The following is an 8,948-nucleotide window of genomic DNA, read 5'->3' as shown; positions in this document are numbered from 1 at the left end:
GTGGATAGGCTGTGATGAAACAAAATCTAAACTCAGTATGGTATCAAACAGCAACACGTCTTTACTCTTTCAAATCTCTCGTCGTGTCCCGTTCATAGATTATGACAGAGCCGCTTATCTTGCCTCATTGTACAAGACTAACAATTAATGCTCCATTTCTTCATCATCACCTTGGAGACAAAACACACACTCCATAACAACTGGGTATAATTTTATATTTGATATTCGTCTCCTCCTCTTTCTCTCTCTCTCTTTCTCCTCCTCTCCCCAATCATCTCTCTCTACAAACCTTCTCTTTCGCCCTTTTGTTTCCCCATCTCCCATTTCTTTAACGCTCTATCGCGCTTTACATTTTGCTTCTCGCTTCCCTTCACCTCTATCTCTCTAGCCCTCTCTCCCTCTCTCAAACTTGCTCTCCCTCCCTGACAGCGTAAAATGATAGAAAAATATTACTTAAAAAAAACCTCCTTAGTACCTCTACAGGTCTTTTCCATCTAGAAGATATACATGACAATGCATCGAGTAGTAACGCGAACTAACCGTTAAATCTTGTTTTAGAAAAGGTTAACATGTACGTGCATACAATCTGAATACCTAATTTTTAAAAACAATCAAACAAAAAAAAAAACAAAAAAAAAAAACAAAAAAAAAAACTAACTTTCGCATTACAATAAGAAGCTGATGTATCAACAAATACATACATTACTCATTTTTCTATTTAATTGTTTTGACACATAGCAAAACATAATAGCCTATGTGTATTTGTAACAGGAGGCTTTAAATGAAGCAGTTTGTATATTTAATTAAAAAAGATGAAAGTCAATGACCTTCAGAAGACCAAATGTAGCCGCTGCACGATATAGGACGTGGTGAAATAAGATTATCAATAACCCTTTTTTTGGGTGTTGCTAAAAATATCAGACATGTGGAATAATCAGATGAATAGAGAGAGAGACAGATACAGACAAAGAGAGACAACACACACACACATTTATTGGAAAGCCAATGACAACAAAATAACAATTTTAAAGATGTGATCTATTTGCTCAAGGGAAGACAACACACGAATGAAAAAAAAAAAAACGTCCGGGAGTTATCTTCCTGAATCTTACGTGGGTCGAAAAGTGGCGTAGGTGGATGGGGCGAAATCAAGCGGGGTAAAAGAAGATGGGTGAGTTGTTTGGCCAGCAAACGCTAGAGACTTAACATCCAACGCTTGTCTCACGTGACCCCCAAAAGATATGAAATTTATCAACTTCAACCCCCCCCCCCAATCTCAATCTATAAAAAACTTTGGTAAACGGGGGTGGGGGTGGGGAGACTGGTGTAGGAAAGTTACGCTTAACCCATGCAAAGCATATTTTTACAACTATTTAAAACATTTAAAAAAAAAATGAACAAAATATCGTATCAGTCTAACACAGCGATTCTTAAAATTGTACAAGTGGCGACTCCATAGACTAAACCAGTGTTTCCCAAACCTTTTCTCTAAAGGAACACTTCGCACATTCGCACTTTGTTTATTTTTGAGAGGCATTAATTCACTTGGTGGCCTACTAATTAATTATTCCAGTTTTTTGTGGAACACAAAGGCCTTGCGGAACACTAGGGTTCCGCTGGACACAGTCTGGGAAACACTGGACTAAACCATCGGCTTTGTAGCAGGTCTGTTTAGTTCACTCAAAAGACATTAAGAGAATGATAGTCCAAGAACTTGGATGATAGAATCGGATTGGCGGAGACGTATCGAAATGTTTTCTTCAAGAGAATGTTTTGATCAGATCTTGCTGCAGGCGACTCTGGTGAACAAAGTATTAAATGACCTACTTAGAAAATGAAACGACATCCTTTAATAATTTATTTTGTAAACTTTGGTAATAATATCCTGGGGGGGAAGGGGGTCGCCCTACAATTTGAGAAACGCTGGTTTTACATTGACATATACATGGATTACGTAATGAATTGTAGTATTAATATATAGCTATTAATTTCAATTATTAAAATGTATTCATAAAAGTTAAGTTCCCCTTTCAGCCTTTGTGGTCTATAGGGCAGATGATGTAAAAGTCATCTGCTTAAGTGGTCTACGGTTAACGAAGGTGTCTTGAGGCCAGCACATCGGCCAACCGCTTTTACTTTTACCCAACTAACGTCAGGTACACATTAGAGCTGGATGGACTCAGAGGCGCCCAAATAGCATAAAAAGTTACGCTAAAAGGAATATATTTATATATATACTAGACATATGTTACCCGCGACCCGCGGGTCTTTTTTTGCGCATTACTTTCGATATAGTCACTGAGAGTGTTTTGTAAACAATTAAACGAAATAATAATGTAATAAGTAAAGCAAATGTGTCAATATAAAAATAGTGTGAATGAAGCTATCAAATCAAAATAGCTAATAGGCTTAAATCTTTTTTTTTCTTTTTCAAATTAAAACATTGGCTTGTAGGCCTACATATATTTGATTAAAATTTGAGATGAATAGACTAAATTTTGTATGTTCATGTGTATAAAGTATAAAGTATATATTGAGGTAGACATAGATCTAAATCTACACTAATCTAGAGTGTTAAACATTGGCTTTTATAGAGTTCATTCTGTGCTGTGCATGCGTGACCTTTTTTCATGAATGAATATAGGCCTATCTCAACACGGCTACACAGCTTTAGCGAACAGCGAACGAATGTATTAAAATGCTTTAGAAAAACAAATTTGAATGTTAATTTGATTAAAATATGAAATGAATGGACAATAATTAGTATATTTATGTGTTAAAGCACAAAACTATCTTTGCGAAAAGAAGTTTTATCATCTTAGAGTTCAATAAGAGTTTTAGACCTAGGCCTAGGAATAGACTCAGTAGAGAGATGTGTTAATGTGTAACCATTTGGTAATGTCTAATGAAAGAATGTTCGCCAGGAAATCTGTAGTCACAGATAATTTCATCTGCTTTTAATCTTTGCAGGTAATTTTCCCGATTTCTAAAACAGACCAAAAGATGGGTACACCCCTAGGGATGAGGAAGACAGACAGACAGAAGGTTAGAAAGAAAGCTCAAGAAATGGACGGCATTTAATTAGTCTTTTCGTTTACAATGGCTGGAACAACAGAAAGATGGTAGACACTGGCCAGCAGGTAAGGTGCCACCTAGCTACTCAAAAAGCCTTGGCCTGTTACTATTAAGGCTTTTTCATAGTTATATAGTAAACTCAACCTCAAAACTATATCTAATTTTTTTGTTATTGTCAATAGGAAAAAAAAAGCACACATACATACACACATACACACACATACAGAGTATTTAAAAGCTTAATGTTATTTCATGTTTTAGTTTTTTCAGTCAACGCATTAACTGCTGTGTTTGTTTATTATGATATATTTATAGCTTATAATGGATCCCGTTGATCCAGTTTAAGAAAGAAAAAAGCCAGGTTTGTCTCGTAAAATATGATCCGATCTTTGTTTTTTATTTTGAGTGTTTTGTTTATTTTGCAGAGTCATGGATACGGAGATGGAAACGAAGTTATCTCACGGCACAGGAGAGTGCTCTTGTCCTGGCTGTAAATGGAAATGTTTGATTAGGGTTAAAGAAGTTTAGAGACAAACAAACATTTGTATGAAGTTATTTATAATGCAAACGGTGCAGATGTCCCCGAGTCTGTTTGAGAGATAGAGAGATATTGAGAGAGAGAGAGAGAGAGAGAGAGAGTGAGAAGCATTGAATGAGAAACGGGGGGAGAGGATAGAGAGGATTGTTGATACATGGTTCTAGAAGGAAGTAACACAGAGAGAGAGAGAGAGAGAAAGAGAGAGAGAGAGAGAGAGAGAAACCAAGAGAAAGAATACAAAACATGAACACCAATATTTCTAAGATGTGCCAAGTTTGTTATGTTAAAAGAAGACAAAGGTTTTGTTTGTGTCTGACTTTTGTGTCTTGAATCTCATTTGAATCCCATTTTGTTCTACACCTTTCTATTCCGTCATCGACCTACAGGCATTTCTTTTTTTTTTTCACCTGACTTGTGTTGAAATAGTTTGCTCTCTGACATCCCACATCCAGTGGCGTAGAAACCATGACAGATAGGAATTCCATCCTTCCTGGCCCAGGACCAACAGAGGCCCATGACCAACAGAGGCCCATGACCAACAGAGGTCCATGACCAATTAAGACCTTGGGCTATTGATAAAAAAAAAAACACACACACGAAACTGTTTAATGTTTTAAAAAATTTAAATATATCGAATTCATAAATACTGTTCCTTTGTATCCATAGTGTATATATCGTTATTAAATTATACTTCTATCATAAAGTACCTGGATTTGGAGTGACTTTTTCAAAGTGCACTGATGCATACTGTAGGTCTATGTCTCAATTTTTTTATTTTTTTTTGACATACTTAACCTAGGAAGGAAGAACTCGCATAAGTAACCATGGTTACTGTTATGACACGAGTAGGAAGTAGTTATTTGTTTCGGAAATTGAGGCAGTGACGTGGTTGGTAAAAACAAGGATAAGTTTTAGGCAGAGTGAAATATCAGCCGATGTAAACAAACTACTTCCAGAGATAGGAAGCTTGTTAGGAACATAGAGACTTAGTTGACATTCGATGGTTCCCTTCACAGCTATTAAACTTCTTGTCCAGTATCAGCGTCGACTAACTTATATTGACTGTTTGGCTTTTCGCCGGTGTTAGAGGATTTCGTTGAGTGTACCGTTTGTTTTTTCTGCATTAGGCACCGCAGAAGAGCCTAACATTACCTTGCCTACCTTGCCTACCTTGATACACAACTGCATCTTTGTGTTACATGCTATAAAAACACATACACACATAAGCCAGGCAAAGAAAAGTGTGCAATGCAAGAGAGTTTGAGATTCTTCTAGCTATCTGGAAGCTATATGTATATTTTTTTAAAATTCATTTAGATTAATGCAGGCCCCGTGTAATTACAGATTCGGTTACAGGCACTAATGGTCAATGAAAGTTCAAAACTCAACAACAAAGTTTTACTGCTGCAGGGGTAAACGTCTGTATAGAAAATACAATAAACAGGCATATATGTGACCCTGCATGACCAAGTAAAACAAAGCACGTTTGGGCCTATTTTGTGCTAATTGTTTTGTAGCTGGTGAAGGCCTCGTGGCCTGTCCTTTGTTTTACCTGGTCCCGCTGGGTCACATACATGCATGTCTATTGTATAATCAAAGAAGCATGTTTAATTGAGTTCACGCGTTATCAAATTGTCTCACAGATGAGACCGACTTGTTTATTAGTTTATTTATTTATTGGAATGGAATTTAGCGTTTAATTATCGCTTGGCTATAACAATGCAAAACATTAAACATTGAGCATTGTAGTCGCGTTGTAATCAGGGGACAGCGGCTGTCAAAATAAGGTCATAAATTACAGTCTTAACACATCCTACAATCACAAAGTCAGCAAGTGAGTGAAGAGGCATTATGAGATATTTAACCCTTAAAGTGCTGAGCTGTTTTACAATGAGTGCATAAAAAATAGAGGCTAAACTACCACACGCGCCTTAAGGGTTAAGGAGTACTGACTCCCAAGCAAAAGCTATAATTATTAAAAAAAAAAAAAGTACAGGCCTAATATCAAACTTCCGGTTAGCTGTCACGTCGTAAGGTGAGCAAGTCTCGACATCTCTCAGTCCACTTCCGGTCTCGGGGCATTTGACTGGCCAGCCGCCTAAGCTTAGACCAGCGCTAGACAAAATCATTTACCCGCATGCAAATAGTCAAAGGGAAAAGTAATCGATGCGCGCGAGAGGAAAAAGGCGGGAAAAAAAAAGTGAAGTGTGTCAAACATGTCCGTCTAAACAGTTGACGGCAGTATTGACATGAAAACGGTGGGCGGGAAAAGAAGCAGGCGCAAATTCTATTAATCGACTCGGCTTATGATTGTGCCAAAACATAACGAAATTTCCTGCCCGGCGGTCACTTCTCAGTCCAAACAACTCCTGGTCATCCAAATGGCCATTGTTCCCGTCACAACCAGCAGACGTGATTAGCCCTCCCCCCCCCTCCAATACTCTTGCGCGTGAGGGTACCTATGCATTCATCACGTGACTCGACGCGTGGGCACATGGCACGCATGCGCTGTCGAAGAGACACTTGCTCGGACGTGATGTTTTTAGCTTCTTCCTGTCTCTTTTTAATCTCTTTCTGTTCATAAAGAGAGATGAAAAGATGTCCTTAGAGAGTCTTGAAGGATAAATATTTACTTATCAAGTTTGTCTTATTTGAGTATAGGAAAAAAACTTTGTTTTTTTATTAGTAAAAGTGCCAAGTTATTAAGGTCCTAACACGGGGACCACAAGGACTTAAGAAATATTCATAGCAAGCCAAATCATGAGTTGATTAAAGGATCTAAGGATAATGAGTTGATTAAAGGTGGTGATTTCTATAAATAATGTGCATTATAATCACTTGCCGGGGAAATAAAAAAAAATTATCCGTAGGGCCCCTTTGGCAGCCTGGGGTCCTAAGAGGTTGCCCAGTTTACTTATGCCTAAAAAAAAAACGCCTTTGCCGAATACATTCAGTATTTGTTTATATAATTCATCATTACAGAACTACGGGTATATTTCTTAATAAGAAGAACACAAGAATCGAAAATAAATGCACAAACCAATGGCTTTAAGCCTTGCAGGTCAAATGAAACCAGGTCGCCTTATCTCGTTATAAATAGATCTATGGTAAAAAGATATGTATAAAATTGTACATCTATTAATATTATACTAGTACGAGTTATAAGAATTTTCTGGAAAGTTATAATAATTAGCACATTATGTCTTCTCCTTAAGCATGGCCGGTTAGCTCAGTTGGTTAGAGCGTCGTGCTAATAACGCGAATGTCGTGGGTTCGATCCCCATACTGGCCAATCTAATTTTTTTTTATTGCAGATTTTTTTCCCCCAATGTGTTTATTTGAAGTAAGACCAGCACCTAAATATTCTCAATTTCTTACTTAACTCTACATTACTCTATAGTTGACTCTTGGGACGCTAAATAAGTAATAAAAATACATATAACTATAACTGATTTTGAAATGCAAAAATGCTTTTAAAACAAGCATAAATTCTGATATTTGAAATCACAAATACGGAAAGCAATATATACCGTATAACCTACATTCAATTAATATAATCAATGTCATAACATAAAGCAACAAATATTACAATCTAATTAGAAGAGAAGCTGGGGATTTAGGTTCGTTGCCAGGTCAGAGACCCGACGCACGTCCTGGTCACTAAGGTCAAGCAGTCTACAAACACCTGTAGGTCATTTCAGTCGTGGAGCGAAATGGTTCATCTTGTAGACCACTCTTTCCTGTCACTGTGGAGCCCATTCTCGGGAGACATTCCCGTCAGTATGAAACACATTCGCTTTCATGGGAGAGGAGCCAGCCATTTTTCGTTTGGCATGCTTTTCTTCTAGAGCTGAGGTCAATTTTTTTTGCTGTCCCTAGCTTTCTTGGACCCCCCACTCTTTACATAGTGAGGTCAAACATCAATGACCACTGCTTTGAGGTCCAGTTTGATTGCAGGTGAGGACGTCCAGTGTTACTTGAGCCAGTCGCGAGATGTCCATACAGAATGACTTTCGGGATACGATTGTTCTCCATTCAGAGGACATGACCTAGCGCAGGATTGTGAAGATGCTGTCCCGTTGGAGAAGTATCTCAATGATACATACTCTTGTCATGTGATTTTCAAGATTCTTTGGGGGCAAAGGGAAGTGGAATGAATGTAGTTTTTTTTCTCTGGCTTTGCACGAGTAGTCCTCCACTCACTACCATACAGTAGCGTGCTCCATTGTAGCGTGTAGATCTCTAGTTCGGTCATTGTAGTGAGCTTTCTCAAACTTTTGTTCTTAGTCTAGCGAATGTCGAGGCAGCCTTCTTTTTGAGTTTAAAACAAAATTTTCTTCTAGGGGACATCATCTTTGAATAATGGATTCCTTGTACGGTTTCTAGCTTGTTTTCATCGATGATGATGGATGGTATGAGAGAAGCGGGACATTAGTGACTGAAGCTTCTCCTGTGTGTGTGTCGTCATCCGTGAACAGAGAATCTCTTACAAGAGTGGCTGTGATTTCCGTTTTATTTTGGCTCTCAGTCTGGCAATATTCAAAAGTTCGCCATCGAATCTGGAATTGAGACAGAATCCTTCGGTGGATTTGACAAAGTCGTGGTGTATTGGCATTGAAAAGAGTATTCCAAAGAGGGTTGGGGCCAGGACACATCCTTGTTTGACTCCGCTGTTTATACTAAAACTTTCAGAGCAGGCACCGTTGAACTGCAAATTACCCATCACATTGTGGTGTAAGGAGACAATTACATTTAGCAGCTTGGGTGGACAGCCTATTTGTATGTAACATTTAAAGAGGCCATCTCTCCTGACTAGATCGAATTCCTTAGTCATGTCGATAGATGCAATGTACAAAAGCATCCTTTGTTCTCTGCACTTTTCCTGCAGCTAACGTAGAGAGAATTTCATGTTAATTGTGGATCTCCCTGAGTGAAAGCAATATTAGGATTCTTGAATCAGTGAGATTTAGAAGCCTGGGTATAATCACTTACAAACATAAAGTAAACTTAAAGGAGGCCACTTTAGACGAGTCGTGAGACGTAAAATGTCACAAATACGACTTGTGTTTAAGTTATTAGTTTATCGCGTCCTGACAGAAACCTCTCGTAGGCAGTGAGATGAAGATTTGAACGCGAGACAATCATGACGATAGTCGAAGCTCAAACCACATGTTCAGGTAAACATCTTTTTATAGTTACAGTACATGAGATGTTTTAAAATTAAGATACGTGACCACTCTACTGGTAATGACGTCATCGAGTTTCAGGAAGTGTGTAAAGAAGTGGAAAACTCTCAAACAGAAACGTTCCGAGACGCAAACAAAGAGACATATCC

At 38.1% G+C, this 8,948-nt stretch overlaps 1 non-coding gene across 1 annotated transcript; it reads left to right on the top strand.

Moving 5' to 3' along the window:
* The first annotated feature begins 6,831 nt into the window (after positions 1-6,831).
* On the top strand, positions 6,832-6,905 carry Trnai-aau (transfer RNA isoleucine (anticodon AAU)). The gene has a single exon. It is a non-coding gene; the product is annotated as a tRNA-Ile (tRNA).
* The last annotated feature ends 2,043 nt before the right edge of the window (positions 6,906-8,948 follow it).

This window comes from Biomphalaria glabrata, chromosome 12 (assembly GCF_947242115.1).
Source record: "Biomphalaria glabrata chromosome 12, xgBioGlab47.1, whole genome shotgun sequence".
Lineage (NCBI taxonomy): Eukaryota > Metazoa > Mollusca > Gastropoda > Planorbidae > Biomphalaria > Biomphalaria glabrata.
The sequence above is the reverse complement of the archived record's forward strand: the minus strand, read 5'-3'. Positions and strand labels throughout refer to the sequence as shown.